The sequence below is a fragment of the Eumetopias jubatus genome, unplaced genomic scaffold (assembly GCF_037043125.1).
Source record: "Eumetopias jubatus isolate StellerSeaLion01/CBP00866 unplaced genomic scaffold, mEumJub1_p1.0 scaffold_3, whole genome shotgun sequence".
NCBI classification, from domain to species: Eukaryota; Metazoa; Chordata; class Mammalia; order Carnivora; family Otariidae; genus Eumetopias; species Eumetopias jubatus.
This window is the reverse complement of record NW_028274809.1, coordinates 53,622,476-53,643,134: the sequence shown is the minus strand read 5'-3', so window position 1 is coordinate 53,643,134 and position 20,659 is coordinate 53,622,476. Positions and strand designations below refer to the sequence as shown.

Here is a 20,659-nt window from a genome sequence, read left to right as displayed (position 1 = left end):
ACTTCTAGGGTGTCATTTAATACATAAGTATCCTTAACCCAACTTTGCAGCCTAATGACTTTTTAAAGTTAAAACTTCTTCCAAAATCCTCCTGGAGTATGATTTTTGAAACATATGGAGACAGAATCTGAGCCAATATATTTTATTCCAAATGAGGTTCTTTGATTTCTCATATGCTTTTGAAATGTGATATCTGTCTACCTTGTGAAATTGTGTTCTCTCAGCTCCCAGGATAGCTAGGAAGAGTCTTAAATAACTGCGTCCTTGGTGCTTTCTGAATTCCCTATTTGGGGACTATTTCTGCTGGATAAACATGTTGCCTATCTATAGCATTCTCTTAATTCTGCTCCTCAAACTCCTATTTTCTGCTGTCAAAACCAACATTTACAAAGCCAGACTCTGGAATGGAGAACACTACTCTGTGGTTATTTGTTATTAAGGGACTTCTATCACAGAAAAATGGAAACATCGTTGACAAGATAAATTACCTCAAAAGAAGATAAGCTGAAAAGGTAAGGAGGGATACCATGAATCTCAGAGTTCCTCATTTATTCTGTTTTGCCACATCACAATCCTTACTATGAAAGCACTCTTCTTTCTCCATTGGATTTTCATCTGTATAGAGTATTAACCTCATAAAGTAAAAGAAATCAAAATAACCAGGGAATAGGTCAGTAGGTTAGAGTTTTAGTAGTTATCACAAAAGCAGAACAATCACTTGTAGAGGGGTAGGGAGAGAGAGAGAATTATGGACACCACTTTGAAGAATACAAATACAGTCTTCCACAAAGTTGTATCGATACTGAAATTCACCCAATTCTACATGAATTCTCAAGAGCTGTATCAATATGGGATTTCACCCAATTTCACCTGAGTTCTCAAATTTGAAGTACTGGCTGATTCTCACTACTTCCTTTCAATTAACTTCTCTAGCCTACAATTCCATACATGTTGGTGAATAGCTAAAAGCAAATATTATCTGGGCAGAGACAGGAAATAATGAAATTCCAGGCAAAAGTGATGTCACAAACAGACCTCAATTCCAAAGGATACTGAGTTCTCATGGTACTAGGGGAAATGAAACGATGACTTTACAGCTGAATAATATTTAAAGAAACATATTTCAACAAAACTGCCAGAAAAATTAATCATTCTACATTTAATAGACTACATTAGCAACTATAGATGTTAAAAGTTTAATTTAGCAGAGGATTGCCTCTGACCAAAAAAAATTTTTAGATTTTATCTGTTTTTTTTAATTCAAGTTTATTTATTTATTCATTTTTTTATTAATCTCTACACCCAACATGAGGCTTAAACCTATGACCCCAAGATCAAGAGTCACATGCTCTTCCAACTGAGCCAGCCAGGCACCCCATAGATTTTATCTGTTTTTCATTTATGTCAATAGGTGTGGTCACTGGCTTAAAGGAAAACTAGAAATTTGTCTTTCCTTTTATGGATAATATTAACATTTTTCCTAGAGGGACTTCTGTATTTTATGGGTAAGAATACTCTTATCTCCCAAATTTAAATCTCTGTTTTTTCTATAACAATTTTAAGATGGTAAGTGACACAAAAAGGTCCAACACATAGAATTATAGCTAGTAATTGGCATGCATTTATCATGCATTAGTCAATGTGCAGAGGGTTTTATGTACCTTATTTTGATTAGTACTTTTGATACTGGAATTCCATAATGTGGACATTATGATCCCCAAGTAAACAAAAGACAAAAGAACTGAGGCTTAAAGAGGGTAAGCGATCTCCCAAGAGTCACAAAACAAATAAGAGAGGAGGTGGAATTCAAATTCAAGTACTTCTTGTTCTCAAGTCTTTCTTCTGTATTTGCTCTTATAACTAAAGAGAGTAAAAGGTACAAGTGAGCATATTTCACTTCTTAGTACATATGTACTGGTTTTCTTTCTTTTTTTAAGATTTTATTTATTTGACAGAGAGACACAGCAAGAGAGGGAACACAAGCAGGAGGAGTGGGAGAGGGAGAAGCAGGCTTCCCGCCGAGCAGGGAGCCCAATGCGGGGCTGGATCCCACGACCCTGGGATCATGACCTGAGCCAAAATCAGATGCTTAACACACTGAGCCACCCAGGCGCCCAACATACTGGTTTTCAACGTAAGTACTATGTTGGATGTAAGTTACTTCATTCTGAAAACATTCAGCAACAATTCAGTAGAATTTGTACTCTACAGGCTTAACAGGGTCCTTTAAAATTCTCATCTAGAGGAGCATTTCTTAGCTTTTTTTTTCCATTATCTTACCCTTCTTGACTTTTTCTTTTCTTACTCACACCTCCCACAAAATTTTAATAGCACAGATAAACCATCTGTATTGGTCTATGTAGTGTATGTACATCCGTGCTTTATACATAAGAAGTGTTAAGATTTTTTTACCTTCTAGAATGAATTTTTCCCCTTGGAGGGCATCGAGAATGTATAATCTAGAGGATGTATCTCTCTGTTTTTCTTTATTACTCCAACACCTTCCAACCCACTTAAAATGGTATGAGGTTAAGACTTTAGATTTTTAGCTTCAAGTTTTTCAGTATGTTAAAACGCAGATAATTAGAAAATGTTGGTGAAGCACTGTAAGCCGTTTGCATTTTGGTGTGAACAGAAGATGGGAAAACCAGTTTGAGAGGGAAAGAAGACTGTGAGGGCACTTCCTACTGGAGCAGGGGAGGGAGAAGAGAGCCTCTGGTGCCAGAATGCCTGTGGCACAACCCCGCTTCAGTCTAGTCCCGTTGAAAGCATTAACACCAAGTACTTTAAAATGCCAGCTCCCATTCATGACGAACAAGAAATCTTAGTCATAAGCCACCTTAGTGACCATCACCCTATTTATTAATGGGTAAATATTGGGTTTCCTGCCCGTGAAGAATTTGCTGTTTGGGTCCTTTGAGGCCTGTTTGTACATTCCCAACTGCTATGTGGCCAAGAACAAGTAAGTTTATGTAACATTCCAAAGACACAGCTCGACACCGTGGCTCATTTTAACCTGGTATGAATAGAAGACAGAGATGAATTCACAAATACTTCTTTCACATGCACTGTAAAATATAACTTTTCACTCCCAGAGGCCAAAATGTGCTTAACCATTGAAGTAATTATAGCTCACGACTATAATTTAGAGTTCGTTCTGGTTGATTCTAAATTCACACAGGAAAATAATTCACTCATCTTGTTGGAACACTGGAGTGTAAAACTTCATAAAACCCATACAGTTTCAGCAATCCTAGAAAGTAGGGTGAATTTTGATAGAAATCAACAGTTGATAATTTAATAAGACAACAACAGTAATTGTCTACCATCTATTGGTCACCAATTTAAAGGGTCAAGTACGACAGTTTACATTTATAAATATCACCTACTTGATCCTTACAGCAATCCTATAAGATGAACATTTGTATCCAAATTTACAGAGGAGATGAGTTTGGAAAGGATGGGCAATTTTTCCTGAAACCACTCAGAAGTGGAGGAACAAGTAGAATTCAAACTCCTGTCAAGAATTCAAATTCCCGCTCATGCTTTGCTACCTCAGCCGCAGTGAAATCATCTCAGTGAAATGATGGGAAGGCTCAAGTCTGTAAACTTTTAGTTTCCAATCAGATGGAGAAATCCTGGGTAAATGGAGAGGTAATGGATATGGACTTTTTATTTTTGGTGATTTTGCATGTGAGAAGCTACTGTTTAGATGATTTCACTTGAAGGATCATTTTTTTTTTATAAATGTCTTCAAGATGGGTATTGGTAAGGATTTTCTGACTTTGAAGGTTGTGAAAAATATGCATATGTATATATGCATATTTGCATATATACTGCCTTGGTAAATGATAAATAAAATGGTGGCTACTTCACACAAGCATAGGTATACTTTCCAGAGGCTAAGGCCACTATAGTAAATTATTTCCATCACTCATTCCCCATCAATGGCATTGAAACTTATATTATGAAGGGAGCCCCTACATGAAAGCAAGGTTCTTCTAAAATCAAAAACACAAGAAACAACAAGTTTTGGCGAGGATGACGAGAAAAAGGAACACTCTTGCACTGTTGGTCGGAATGCCAGCCACTGTGGAAAACAGTATGGAGGTTCCTCAAAAAGTTAAAAATAGAACTAGTCTATAATCGAGTAATTGCACTACTGGGTATTTACCCAAAGAATACAAAAAAACTAATTCAAAGGAATACATACACCCCTATGTTTATTGTAGCATTGTTTACAATAGCTAAATTATGGAAGCAGCCCAAGTGTCCATTGATAGATGAATGGATAAAGAAGACGTAATATATATTTATAATGGAATATTATTCAGCCATAAAAAAGAATGAAATCTTGCCATGTGCAATGACATGGATGGGGCTAGAGAGTATAATGCTAAGCGAAATAAGTCAGTCAGAGGAAGACTAATACCATATGATTTCACTCATGTATGGAATTTAAAAAACAAAACAGATGAGCAAAGGGGAAAAAAAGAGAGAGGGAGAGAGAGACAAACCAAGAAACAGATTCTTAATATAGAGAACAAACTGATGGTGACCAGAGGGGAGGGGGAAATGGGTGAAGTAGGTCATGGGGATTAAGGAGTGCACTTGTCATGATGAGCACTGGGTGATGTATAGAATTGTTGAAACACTATGTTGCACATCTGAAACTAATAGAACACTGTATGTTAATTAACTGGACTTAAAATAAAAATCCTTGTTTAAAATTTCCAATTTGTTTTATACACCTATATACCACTGCCAACATGACAGGATAACAAAAACAAAGAGGGCAGAAGTGGAAGAGCAAAAATAAAGTAAAACTCTAAGAAGTAATTTTATAGATTTATAGAAGAGCTAACCCAATGTTTAGGAGCAGTACTGAGGAGCCAGGACCCAAGCTTGGGTCACCTCATTCCTAGACCAGTATTTTCTTCCATAACAGTATACTGTTACCAAGCAGAATAATAAATAGGCTTGAAATTACAGCAAAAATTGACCTCCAAGATACAACATCAATTTTAGGCTTTCTCTATGGAGACCAATCTAATATTTAAATTATTTAAACACACTGACAATGAAGTACAAATATAATTTATCTTTTAAACTGCCAACACAGTCATGTTTACTATGTCCCAAATGGGTTATCAAATATCCCTAAATAGTGACATAATGAATAACTCCAAATAAAGGCTAAAATTGTTCTCACATGTGAAGTAATGTGTACAACTGGTCAAAGTATAATCGTTGCAATAAAAGATGTTTTCACTTAATTTCCTAGAAATTTCAGATGTTTGCTTAGCCTTTATTAACTGGAAAATTCCTTAATGCGTTGTGCACTTACTGACATATTTTAGGAGGAAAATGTTTGTTTTCCAAATAAATAATCCAAGGCATAAAATTCAGCCAGTGCTTCACAATATTAACTTGACAATAAATGAAGCATTTTATCTATGAAGCATTTTTAAAAATGTTTATGTAGCTTCCAATGAAATTCTAATTATGTTCTTCTATAAAGTGAGAAAGCTTCCTATATCAGATCTTCTGTGAAAAGTTTTTCCAGATTTCTATTAAGACTAATGCGTGCAAAGTCTATCTTCAAAAATATTTTGTAACGTGTAAGATATAATTGTGAATATTGCTAAAATATGCTTACCATTTCACTTTTTCAGTGTTCTTCTACTTGAAACTCATTTTAAAACTGACAATCTAGGCATTTCCATATATTTTAAATATTAATAAAATAATCATGTAGAAACAGGTCTTTTTTTAGAGGACATATCATAGCATTTTAACAACATATGGATAGTCCAACATACTTTTAAACCAGAAGTCATATTAACATTTAGATCACAAGGACTCTGTCATCTATAACAACTACTGATTAACCCCCCAAATGTTAGGCTTCGCTTAATGGAAGGGAAAAAAACTATAGTTATGCTAGTCATGCTGCCTCTTTAATTTACACGTACATGTCCAAGATCATTCTAAGTTGCCATAGCTCATCAACTAAAATCCTCATAGGACAAATAATACTAATCATGGTATTGCCCAGCACTGTATGAAATCTTTACAAACCTGGAAAACTATAGCCAAAGCCAAGTATACCTCCGTACATATATTTCCTATCCCTTGAGAACAAATCTACCTCTTGTAAAGTTACGTTACTTACCGAGAAGCATGTTTCTTAGGAAGTCAATTCAGTCTGTAATTTCTGTATAATAAAGGTATGAAGAGCTGAGAAGTACGTGAACCTGCCACAAGTTTTGTTACAGAGAGTGGGAACCTTCACAAACTTTTCCTTGCGCCCTCCGCCCGCTGGAGTTGCGGACGGACTGCACTCCCTCCCTCACTGTGCGCCTCGCTGGAAACTGACAAACAATACAGTGACTGTCAGTAGATGCTGCCTCCCAGCCGACAGAGCCAAGAAAAATGATGGAAAACTAGGTTACTTCACTGGGGGTGGAGATGTAAATTCAGAATTGATTACGCTGTTTCTTTAAAATTCCAGTGATATTTCCTACTGAATTCACAAAGAAACAAAATTTAAACTTATGCAAATAAGCTTATAAAATCATGTTCAAAAAAATGTAGCTGTCCTCTTTTTCCCCCTTCATTTTTTCTCCAAGACTTTAAAATACATTTCACCACAAACTAAAAAGAAATTCTGCTACAAAATAAACTCTGTATAATATGCATGTTTTTAGGGAAGACTGATTATTAAAATTCTATCCCTCATCAAGGATCATGGAATGCAAATGCATTTATCATTTGATATTATGAGCTTGAGCCCCCAACGTGATTTCAGCTTCACAATGGATTATGTGTTTGACTCCAGTACAGACATAATTATTTCTGAAATCAGTTTCTCCTGAGAGAATAAACCTTACAGTTTTAAACCAATAAGGATATCGCAACGAACATTTAACAAAGGAACATCTCGTTTCTTTTTATTTTTCTACTAGATGTGTATTAACAATTTAAAAGGAGAAAAATCTATATCTGAGCCCAAAAGAAGAATACACAGCATGTCAGATAACACTAAAGCCAATAAGCTGAACGTGACTTTTGAGACTCTCTTTTCTAAAATAGAAAATGAAATGACACGTCCAAATATTACATATTCTAGCAACTGCTTTCCAGTTATCCTACAACACATATTACCATTTACATATTATAAAGACAGAGGACAGCAGTTAAACTATACCTTCCTCAGATCCAAATACTCGAGCAGTGACGTTTTACAGGTGTTTGTTCAAACGTATTTCCCTATCCCTTAATTTGGGGATTCAACTTTTATAGGATTAACTACTATCATTTTTAAGGGTGAAAAGTTAAAAACAGGAAAAGGGGAGGAAAAGAGGGCCTGAGAAAAGTGTAAAAGGGAGAATTTTGAACTATCCTGGTATTGCAGATTTTTCTGAATCTAGGTGATACAGGGAAGGTGGGAAAAGACTATAAAGACAGGATAGTTTGGAGCAAAGAGGGGAGCGAAGAGAACAAAGGGAGGGAGATCACTAAGGATAATAATTATAAAATATACCAAGGATTTTTTTTTGGCCATTATAAAACATAGGCCTTTTGTATATCAAATATATCTATTTGTTTTTGTTTTTTAAAGGTTTTATTTATTTATTTGACAGAGAGAGAGAGAGCACAAGCAGGGAGAGCGGCAGGCAGAGGGAGAAGCAGGCTCCTCACTGAGCAGGGAGACCGATGTGGGGCTGGATCCCAGGACCCTGGGATCATGACCTGAGCCGAAGGCAGATGCTTCACCAACTGAGCCACCCAGGTGCCCTCAAATATATCTATTTGAAGGTAGTCATCTGAAGAATTGCATATATAAATTCTTACATTGAGTAAACCAAGTTTCAATAAGAGGTGTGTGAGTGTATGTATTTGTATTAATAAATATTTCTCTATAAATGTGGAGGGAGGCCTCCTTCCCTGCCTTTGACTTCCCATTCATTCTAACCTAGTAGTTCTCACACTTGAGCGTGCATCAGAGGTCCCTGGAAGGCTTGTTAGAACAGATTGCTGGGCCCAATTCCCAGAGTTTCTGATTCAGACTCTCTAGGGTGGAACCTGAGAATTTGCAACAAATTCCCAGGTGATGCTCATGCTGATGCTCCTGGTCCCCGGACTACATTCTGAGAACTGCTGCTCTAGCTCATTATGTTACCCTAGCATCTAGCACGAGGATAGTTTCCATTGTAAACTGTTGTATTACCGTATTACGTGGATTCTGAGATCTCCCCCACCCTACCCCCATCACATTTTCCCAGCTCTGAATGGAGATGTGTCTCTAATTAATCACATCGTATGAGAAGTATACACAAGGCAGCATGCACAACTGAGGTGGTCAATGTCAGAGTGTACATGGACTTGGTCCCAGCTGTTAATAAGGTCTCTTCAGCTGGGCATCATATAATTTTTGAAACAATATTTGAGTGGTATCATGTGTTGAGTTTAACTGCCATTTAATAATTATTTTTTAAACCTATACTTTTTTAAAGAGCCACATTATGATTTGGCTTTAAACATACAAGTTGGTGCATACAAATATGGCACGTAAACAGGTGTGAAGTATGTATTTGTTACCAGTGAAGCAGACGTTCACTATTGGAGGAATGACAGCAATTTCCAGATTTTCTTGGAAAGTAACATTCTATTGCATGGAGGATATAAGAAAGGTAACTTCAAGTGGAAGAAGTTGTGGTACTTCTGTGGAAAAGTCTTGCTTATCACAGGCCTAGTAATGTGACTTAAGGTAAAAGAAATTGCCAGATCCCTCTGAACAAAAATTTCAAAGGGATGAGTTGCTGGTGTGAATAATTCACAGAAGTCCAAAGCAACTTTCCTTAAGGCTCTGTGTCATAGTTTATTGATATTTTTTTCTTTCTTAGTGACACATGGAGTAACGATGTGACTTACATAAAAAAAATCCCTTAGATTTGGTAAAATATGATGTTATTGAAAAATAAAACAATCATTCCTAGTAGTAGGTATTTAAAAATTGATGATCAATGTGTTGATTTAGAGCAGGTTTCTTTGTTGTTGTTCAAAGTGTGGCGTGAAAATTACCTAAAAAATCACTAGATTCCCTGATAAAAATGTAGGTGTCTGGGACTACCTATCTTTGGTTGGAGAACGATTGACCATTTCTCCTTCAAGTAAATAGCAATTTAATAAGAATGGCGAGACTGGAGGACTCCTCAGTGTGAGTGGTGATAACACAGTCCTGAAAAAAACTACCTTTGATTCCAAATCAAGTGCAATAAGCCTTTGGTATTGCCCAGATGGCTAAAAGTATACAAGCACAAGTCTGCTTATCCCCACGGGAAGTTTTACAATCCCAAACACCAAACTGCTTAAATATTCCAACGGACCTGTATAAAGGCAGAGAAGCCGTCAGAGGCAATGGTGGGTGTGTTCATCTGACCAGGCCCAAAGCAAGTCGTGCTTAATAGGAAGGCATGACACTAGGAGGAACAAGTGCCACATTGCCAAGTCAGAGACCCCAACACCGGCCCAATACCGACCGGGGTCTCCCTGTAGCCCTCCAGTGGTGTGAAGAGTTTGGAAGAGGTCACACCAGGAAGCCAGAGGTAATTGACTGGAAAGTCACCCAATATCTCTGAGACTGTTTACTCTGTGATAGAATAAAGGTATTGTTAGAGTAGATTTCTATGGCCCATTCCAGCTCCAAAATTACATAGTTTGTCTAAAAGCTTTCATAAAAGGGTGTGGGCTCTTCCGAAGTTTTATTAGGAAAACCCCGTGAAAGCAAATGACCAACTAATCAAAGACAAAGGGTATCTGTGATGGTTTGAATTATGTCCCCCCACAACTTCATATGTTGAGGATATGAACGCCCAGTATCTCAGAATCTGACCTTATTTGGAGGTAGGGTCTTTACAGAGGTGATCAAGCTACAATGAGGCCATCAGACTGGGCCCCAATCTAATATGACTGGTGTCTTTATAAAACCAAGAAATCTGGATACAGATAGGAATGGAGGGAAGATGATATGGAGGGACACAGGGGGAAGACAGCCATCTACAAACCAAAGAGAGAGGCTGGGAACAGATCCTTCCCTCACAGCCCTCAGAAGGAACCCACCCTACCAACACCATGAATTCAGAATTCTGCTTCCATAACTGTGAGACAATAGATTTTTGTTGTCTGAGCTTCTCAGTCTGTGGTGTTTTGTTATAGTGGCCCTAGCAAATAAATACAGCATCTTTACCAGGTGCTTGATATTAAGTATCTGCTAACTTCATAAAAAGATTGGAGAGCAGAGCACCACTCTCTTTGCTAAGAAATCTGAAAAGCAATATGAGCAGCCATGTTTGGAAAGTTAAACTCAGATTTCTATATTTGTACCTTCATTAATTTTTCCTTAATCAGGTTGGTCATGCATTTGTCTATTCAAGAAGATTTCCTTCTCAAAAACACTAGCTGTTGATTTTTTTCATACTTGCTTTTGTCTTTATTAAAGTCTGCTTCCTAACTTCCTTTGATTTAATTTTGATTCCTTTTTTCTAGTTTCTAAGATACATACATGGCTCATTTATTTTCAATTTTCATTTTTTAACACTAAAAACCATTTAAGAACAGTTTTGATACATTTTCCCTTCCATTAACTTTTAAATAATCTATCATTTTAGTTTTGATTTTCCTTTTCTCTCTTTACTTAATGGTTAATAGAACTGAGAGTAGAAATAACATTATATTTTATTCTGTCTATATAGTATTAATTTAGTTTGGCCTTGGGCCAATCATTCACCTTCCATGAACTTCTATGATGTTGTCTGTGTGAGGATCAAACCAACTAAATGACAATATTTGAAACCATAAATTGTTACGTAAATTTAAGTTATTGTTTTAATTATTTCTTACCAATTAACTATACATAAAGAAACAGGGTACCCCTGGGGACATCAGAAGGGCTTAACTTTGGAGTTTTAACTTTTTATTTCTGTTTGATGTATTATTGTCTCTCAAATTGTCCATAGCTTTATAATTTTATAGCAAAATGGCAATAATTCACCTACTAGTACAGTTTTAGTTGATGAATTTCATTCAAGGAAAGAAATTATTTTTAAAAATCTATCTTTTGAAATAATCTGCATTATCATTTAAAAACAGGAGGAAAAAAACAGGAGAAAAAGGAGCTAGCATTTACTGAGAGTCAGTTATGTGTCAGGCACTCTTTTAGGTAATTTACATTAAGTTCTCATAACAATTATTGCACAGATGTAGACACTGAGATTAAGAGTACAAGCAAATTGCCCAAGGTCACAACTCTTCCAATCCAGTGCTCCTTCCAAGCTCCCTTCTTATAGAAACCAGTGAATTGAGACAGCAGGGTTGAACTCAAGTTTTTTCTAGGGATTTCCAGGGAATGTAAAATATTTCCTATTTTGGGGGGAATTGAAAATCTAAATAATTTTTTTTTAAGTAGGCTCCACACTGTGGGGCTTGAACCCATGACCCTGACATCAAGACCTGAGCCGAGTTCAAGAGTTGGACACCCAACTGCCTGAACCACCCAGGTGGTATAAATGAAAAGTATAAATCACTTGAAAGTAAATGTGTTTCAAAAAACAAAACAAAACAAGTGGTCCTTCTGTTTTTCTTCGATTTTTTTTTAATTCAGAGGAAATTTTAGTTTTTTCCTTTTTTCGTTTTCCTCCAGGGGAAAATGAAAATGTCGGTGAGTAATCTTTTGCTTTGAGTTATACTATTATTTTTCTCTCATGCTTCATATTAAGTTCTAGCACATCTTCTGTATTAATTCAAGAGTTCTTATAGTTTCTAAAATATATATAAAATTTTTAGTAACATTCATTTTTAATACTTAGTGCTGAGTTGTTACTTAAGACCACCTGAAGGCATTGATTATTATTATTTCTGGTGAGATTATGCTGAGGGAAAAGTGTAGCCTAATCAGCTTTTTAATTATCTACAAGTGCAGCCCTCTGTAGATGAAAGATCATTACTATTAACTAGGCTGCCACATATTTGAATAAAGGAAACATTTAGGGAGTTATATGAGTTCTGAATTTGAGTATCCAGAATGGGCCCAGAAAAGACAAATAATAAGAATTAAAATTGTATTAGTGAAGATGCTCATTACATAATGTATAATATAGAAACATATAGAAACATCCTAAATGCTCAGTAGCAGAGGAATGGGTGTGTCAATATTATGAAATCTTATAAAATATATTAAGTGACATAGGAAAATGTTCACTATATAACAAGCAGGGGAAACTATGTAGAACTGTTTATACAATAAAGGTCATATATGTAAGAAAAGCATGTTCTATATCTATATGAATGCTTAAATATGTGCATATTCACAGCACCATGTTTAGAAGAAAATACTCCAAAATATGTTAACATCTTTTGCAGGTTTACAGAAAATTTTACTTTATTTTTCTTCTGTATTCTTATTTTTTTGTACTAAACTGAAAAAAAAATCCATCTTAACAATGGCAGTGGGAGGGATTTGGCTCTTCAAAAGAAAATGTATATGATTTATAAAAATCTGAAGGCAGCATTAGCTAAATTAGATAATCTCACTTGAAAACCTTATAGTAGGTAAATACTGAGAGCAAACTAAATTCTCAAGTTTCCTTTGGGTCCGAATAATCCCCCTATACAACTGGTAAGGTTGTAGACCTGGGCAAGCATGCAGACTAAAGACACACAGGAGGCTCGCATTGATCACTGTCACAGTGCAAGTGTATAGTAAGTGGTGTGAAATAAACAAGATAAAAGGGAATGAGGATAATGGTAATATAATATTTATAGGGAACTTCAACCATCAATTCCTACAACTCCTCAGTGAGTCAATCTCTTCACCTGTCATATCTACATCCATATAGATGAGCCTGGAGAACCTGCAGGGAGGGGATGGTGGGAATCCAGCCCACAAATAGGCTCACATACATGATTTCTTTCCAGGTGTTAAATCTTTTTAACCACTATGGTAGCACTGTCATTTTTACCCAAGTGTTTAACTTATATAAAGGAAATAAATCATAGGCTGAAAAGATATGGCTCCCAGAACGCTTTTATAACATGGCCCAAATAAAACTATTTCTGATCAATGTCATCAGAAAATTTCCATGACAAAATCATGACATGTAACTAACATGGTTCAGACACATCAGATTCCTGCACAACTGGACACATAAAAAGAATTGTTATGTCACCAATGAGGCTACCAGACAGAGCACCTGCTCCCCTCTTACACTGGAGAGCAGATGTTCCAATAATGCCATGTAGGTTTTCTTAAGATAGACGCTCAGATGTGTTAAGATTTTCAATACGGTTAAATTGGAAATGCTATCATTTTTGTTCTTTTCATTAAAAAAAAATCTCTACCTATACCTAAATGGCACCCAGTCTACCTTGCTTATTTTAATGTAAAGCCAGCTTGTCCTCTGAGGCTGAGTTTGCTTAGGGCAGCACAATGCTCTGCAGCTGTTAATCCCGTGAGAGGGATCGCCAGCTGGGAGAAATGTGCTGTTTTTAGTTTGCTTATGGTATATATTTGGAGGAAGATGGACGAGACCATAAAACGTGGGACAAGATGGACAATTTTGAAGTGCAATGATATTCTGCAAACAAATATGTTTAGGTACATCTAACCCTGGGAGATGAAACCCAAAGGGATTTTAAGGTTTGCTCTCCATTAGCACAGAATCTAAAACCCAAAACCAAAACAAAACATTAAAAAAATTGCCAACAGGCTTTGTTTTCTTTCAAGAGCTGATTACATACACTAGGTGTTGAAAACAAGACTGAAAATCATCTAAAATATTCTATAAAAGGTAAATTCACTGGAGTCAAAAGTGTTGAAATATGGTTTTAGAAGCATATGGGTACAGTTTCCCTGCATCTGATCTGTATGGTTAAATTAGTTATAAAATTATTTTTGTCAGTAATATACTTTTCTAAGATAACCCACATATATAAACTCTAAGTCATATAAATAAGGAAAAGAGAAAAGATTTTGCTTTGTCTTGGGGAATGAGTTTACTTGTTTAAAATGCAGTTTTAAGAAAACTTTTAACAAATAGGGGATTTTAAATTTTGAATACATGTCATATAATTGTAGAATCTAAATACTTAAAATGACTCCCAAATCATCTTATTTTATTAACAAAGAAACTGAGACACAGAGGGACAAGTTACCTTGCTTATTGTCATCCAGTAGGGAAAAAATCCTAGGAATATTTATTCATTCTTTAAATGTTTATGGAATCCCGTTCTATGCTAGGCACGGTCTGAGTGCTGAAACTATAGAAGACCTGCCCTCATGGAACTTGGATTAATGTTTTCCAATTCTTATCATTAAGCTCCTTGCTCACATACTTTTCTCACCAAAAGGGCTAATCTATACAACTTATGAGGGCACTCCAATATCTGATAAAAATGCCTATTGGTTTTTGTTGTTGTGTTTTTCTGCCTAGATTCATCTATACTCGTTTCCTTGGAGGTGATCACATTTATCCATATTAATTAGAAAACCCCCAGATCGATAGGTTATGTGTACTTTAGTGAGCAACTTGCACAATATCTGTACTGTTTTTTGTTATATCAGTGTAACATATTTGGGATATAATGGCATAATACAATTGGAAAGATCTCATTTTTTTATGTCTATGCCCCCCAGAAGGGAAAAAAAAGCTGAGTTTCAGAGATAATGATTTGCTATTTCTTTCCCAATTTAATCTTAGGTACCTCTATTAACATTCAGCAGTCATCATGTTATGATTTGAGTGAATGATTTAGAGAAATATCTATATAATATCCAGTGATGTTGTAACAGTCTAGAAATGCAGCAGTTAATCAGGAAGAATTCTAACTAGTGGTCTTAACATTCACTAGTATTCTGCAGTAACCATATGCTGAACATGTACTACAACTTTCAGCTTTAAGCAACTCCATTTTGTAATTAAGGCAGAATACAAAGCATGTTTCCAGGGCTAGTTTTGGGGCCCTAGTTACTATGTTATATCATTAATATTTAATGAGAGAGTGGCATTTAATAAGTTAATTTTTACAACCTTCTAAAAATAAAATTATAGGAGGGTTACTAAAGACCACAGTACTGAATTAATCTTTTCCAATTTTCAACTTTCAAATAGTTTCTGGTGATGCTCATAATATCTGCTTATTTCATCTCTTTCCTGTTCTCTATCAGAGGTGTTGGAAAACAGGTACCCAGAGAAACTATCATAAGTAGCAGTCTTCTAGCTTGCCATGGTTCTGACATTCTCCTTTATCAAAGTGCTCCCTGGCTATTTTTCCCAATAAATTTTGTACCTGAAGTACATGAGGACTTTCTCCCTTATTCTTCATCTAATTAACCATCGATTCTCCTCAAACTGAATGGATGAGAAAACATTTTCTCCTTTGTTTTGCTTTTAAAGATTTGATTGAAGTATTTTTTGCTACTTGTTTATCTTTATCCCACAGTTCCTGCTGCAAACAGGTTTTTCTTCTTCTTCTGTATTTGTTTTGCTCCTACTGGGAAAAGAGTCTACAAAAATTATTGCTGCCACCTCATATACCAGAAAAAAAGTTTTATTCTTTGTAATGTAAAGAAAATATCAGTCTTAGCCAATACAAATGCTTTAATTCAAAAGATCTATTACAATGACAATGCAGACATCATTCAGCTATAGCTTTGAGCCATGTGAAGCACTTTACTTTGGGGTTTTCCAACTTAAGGGAAAATAAAAAATTGGGGGACAGTTGAAAGGAGAAACACCAATATGACTAAAGGCTAGAAAACAGTAAAAATACAAAAAGTATAATAAAGGGGACATTAAGATGTGGCCTTCAAGTATGTAACTGGCTATATGTTAGCATGGAGAGGACATGTAGAACTACAAAGAGAGAGTCCTCAGTAATAATAATATTAGCAACAAATGGCTTCAGTGCCAGATCCTTCTCTAAATGTTTACCCCATTAACTAAGGTAGTATTTTTTTTATTTTTTAAAGATTTTATTTATTTATTTGCCAAAGAGAGAGAGAGTGAGCGAGCAGAAGCAGGGGGAGTGGCAGGCAGAGGGAGAAGCATCTCCCCGCTGAGCAAGGAGCCTGATGCAGGACTCGATCTCAGGACCCTGGGATCATGGCCTGAGCTGAAGGCAGACACTTAACTGACTGAGCCCACCCAGGCGTCCCATCCCTTAATTAAGGTAGTACTATTATTCTAATATTATACTTCAGAAAGCTGAAGCATGGAGACAGTACGTAACTTATCTGAGGTTACACAGCTAGGAAGTTAAAGAGTGGGGATTTGAAAACAGTTCTGGTCCTGCAACTGGAACCCTTAACCATAGGCTGTTCACCCTCTATGTAAATATTCTGACCAGTAGTTTTCAAATCAGTTGAACATTAGAACCGTCTCAAGAATCTTTCAAAGGATACCACCATCTTGGTTCCAACTCCAGGGATTCTGATATAAGGTTTGGGTGGGACCTGTCATCAGTATATCTAAAAAAGTGTTAAGGTGATTTTAAAGTACAGAGAGGCAAGAGCACCGAGCCTAGGTCACCTGGCTGTTTAATAGTTGAGACAAGAACAGAATCCAGATATCTTGACTTGTTCTGGTACATTATAGTAGCTCCTACTTTCAGCAGATTGAGGGAGAAAATAGAACACATTTTTACTCTGGAGTGATGAATTTGAATTTCTTAAACCAAAAAGTGTTTAGTTCACTGAGGATCATGAAAGACAGGATTTCCGTTGGTGGTTATTAAAACTAAGATGGATTATCAGTTTTCTGAGATAATTAAGCATATTAATGAGAAACTGATGAACATTTCCAAATTCCCTTTCTTAAATATTGTAGCACTAATATAATTTAGACACCAGAGGTCTCTATTAGAAAACGTGAACTCTCTATATAATAAAGAGCCCTCCTTAGAATCAACTTAAGGCAAAATGTTTTCAAGAAGGAATGAAGTGGATGCTGTGGTAAATGTTGAACAGCCAACTCCCTGGGGCAATGCCCTGATTTGTAGTGTTTACCAAATCATAGTATAAATATGATTCTAATTTCAAGATACCAAAGTATGGACATTATTTTTTTTACTTTAAATTTTTTATTGTTATGTTAATCACCATACATTACATCATTAGTTTTTGAGGTAGTGTTCCATGATTCATTGTTTGTGCATAACACCCCGTGCTCCACGCAGAATGTGCCCTCTTTAATACCCATCACCAGGCTAACCCATCCCCCCACCCCCCTCCCCTCGAGAACCCTCAGTTTGTTTTTCAGAGTCCATCGTCTCTCATGGTTCATCTCCCCCTCCAATTTACTCCCGTTCATTCTTCCCCTCCTGCTATCTTCTTCTTCTTTTTTTTTTCTTAACATATATTGCATTATTTGTTTCAGAGGTACAGATCTGTGATTCAACAGTCTTGCACAATTCACAGCGCTCACCATAGCACCTACCCTCCCCAATGTCTATCACCCAGCCACCCCGTCCCTCCCACCCCCCCACCACTCCAGCAACCCTCAGTTTGTTTCCGAGATTAAGAATTCCTCATATCAGTGAGGTCATATGATACATGTCTTTCTCTGATTGACTTATTTCACTCAGCATAACACCGTCCAGTTCCATCCACGTCATTGCAAATGGCAAGATCTCATTCCTTTTGATGGCTGCATAATATTCCATTGTATATGTATGTGTATATATATATATATATACCACATCTTCTTTATCCATTCATCTGTCGATGGACGTCTTGGATCTTTCCACAGTTTGGCTATTGTGGACATTGCTGCTATAAACATTAGGGTGCACGTACCCCTTCGGATCCCTACATTTGTATCTTTGTGGTAAATACCCAGTAGTGCAATTGCTGGATCATAGGGTAGCTCTATTTTCAACTTTTTGAGGAACCTCCATACTGTTTTCCAGAGTGGCTGCACCAGCTTGCATTCCCACCAACAGTGTAGGAGCGTTCCCCTTTCTCCGCATCCCCGCCAACATCTGTCGTTTCCTGACTTGTTAATTTTAGCCATTCTGACTGGTGTGAGGTGGTATCTCGTTGAGGTTTTGATTTGAATTTCCCTGATGCCGAGTGATGTTGAGCACTTTTTCATGTGTCTGTTGGCCATTTAGATGTCTTCTTTGGAAAAACATCTGTTCATGTCTTCTGCCCATTTCTTGATTGGATTATTTGTTCTTTGGGTGTTGAGTTTGATACGTTCTTTATAGATTTTGGATACTAGCCCTTTAAGTGATGGACATTATTGAATGGAGAGCTCAGTAGCACACCATTACATAGTATTTCCACACACACACACACATATATATATATATATATATATATATATATATATACAATAGACATTAAAAACCTCAAGAGCATAGATAATAGCAAAATGTAGTTAAATAATTAGGAAGCAATGGATTTTGAATATTTATCACCTTTGTTTTAAATATAATTCATTTAACATACATTTAGATGACTTAATTTTTAACAACACTATATTTAATAACTGGCTTGCAAAATTCCTGAAAAGTTAATAATCAGTTCTTGCAAACCTATCCAACATACCACTGAAAAGGCATCCATTCAATCATACATTTTTCTTAGAGAAGAACAATATTTATTCAACTAAAGTAAATAACAGTAAGCCGATTTTTATGGTACATAGGGTCTATAGGGAAGAAAATAATCTTTCTTCATTTATTGAGCTTTCTCAAGAATGAGAACGTTTGATTAAATCCTTCAAGATAAATCAGCCTTTATTGTGAGCAAGAGAACATAAAGGTTAAGATTTTGGGTTCTGGGGTCAGAACACTTGGATTTGAGTCCTGTCTTGCCCAATTGTAACCCTGTAACTTTAGGAAAGTTACTTAAAAATATGACCATCTGTAAAATGGGATGATAATAGTAACCACTTCAAAGAATTGTTGACAGAACTAAATGTTACTATATGTAAAGCATGTACAGCAGTGCCTGACACACTGCAAATGTTCAGTGAATGTTAGCTATCTAACACACTATCATATGAAAGTGCCTTCAAATATGTAAACTATGTATATTAGAGATACTTACTTGTTAAAGTTCCCTGAACACACCAAGAGATTTCAAGTATCTTTGCCTTTTCTCATGCTCTTCCTTCCGCCTGATATGATAAACTCTTACCACGTCTTTTTTTTTTTTTTTTTTTTTTGCCAGCATGGGTATCCTAGTATCTTGGGTTCTAACTACTGAATGGGAGCAGAAATCAAGACCTTGCTCCTCTGTGAAGTGGGAAGTCGAAAATGAAACTCGAAGCCAAGTCCTTTGAAGAGCAACCCTGCAAAGAGCCTGCTCACTAGAAAAGGGGATGGCAAAGAAAATTGTCTGTTTTGGCCAGAAACTAGGGAGAGGGGGTGGCTTTCTGAGAGTTTATAACCATAGTCCTATCCTTACATGGCTCAGGATTTAGATATTCTCTACATGTCTGGTCCAGGAAACCCCAAAAGAAGAAAAATAACAGATATGGTCCAGGGTTGGTTCCATCCCAGAGCACCTAGAAGAAGGTAAAAGAATTTTTTCTAGAAGGGTACACCCTCAATCCAAGTCTTGCAGAATTCCCTCAGAGAAAGCCCAGTAAAACATGAGCTAACAATCAGAAATTATAAAATATACGAGGAAATAAGCCACCATAAACAAGAGAAAGAAACAAACAGCATACTTTAAACCTTTCCGTGGATCTCTTAGAGTTATTAAATACAAAATATAAAATCTATCTGAAATATCTGAAAAATGGTGGATTGTGGATCATATAATGGTCATTAAATGATTCATATAAGTGGTATTTATGTTCTATATGGAGGTGAGATATAGGAGGAGAATTTGGGGACATGTGTTTGGAATAAAAGAAATTTTGAAATAAGACCCTGAATAGAATTGAAAAGGCAATTTTTCCCTCAAGCCCCTCTGCTGCCTCCATCCTTTCCACACCCTTCTCTTGCCTTCCTTCTTCTCCGGCCCCTTTGGAGGGCCTGGAATGTTCACTCTGACTAATCTTAGATTAAGGCCAACCCTAACCATGTTAACATCATGGCCAAAAATTAACGGGAATCTTATTCCCATTACCAGAGGTAATACTCTTAGTTTTTTTTTTTCGAATGTATTGTTTTATGATATTAATCTTAAAACACTCTTATTGTGGCCTATTACTTAAACTTGATAAAGAACCATGCTATTTCATTTGGATATGGTAGTAAATAAAATTTACAAACTTGCTTTTTATACAACCACACACACTTCTATCTGAAAAATGAAATGCTTTGTGTGCTACCAAAAGATTAACCAAAAGGTCCTGGTCTTAGGAAAAAACACAGTGTTTCAATAAATGTTATATCAAAGTTTGTTATATATTTTTAATGTTTTTACAGAACTAGGTCTGGAGTTATCAACAGCTTTCTTAAGGCTAAGAACTACTGGCAATATCACTATTACATATTAGGAGGCTAATACTGCATTTTTAACATAATTTATCTATTCAGCAACATTTAAATGGACACCTGTTTTGCACCTGATACCATGATATGTTCTGTGAATAATTACTAAGCAAAAATGGTCACCGTTCCTGCTCTCATGGAGTCTACA

At 36.1% G+C, this 20,659-nt stretch overlaps 1 protein-coding gene across 4 annotated transcripts in view; it reads right to left on the bottom strand.

Moving 5' to 3' along the window:
* ZNF385B (zinc finger protein 385B) overlaps positions 1–20,659 on the bottom strand; it is a 302,554-nt gene that overhangs the window by 183,856 nt on the left and 98,039 nt on the right. The gene's annotated exons all lie outside the window — the stretch shown is intronic.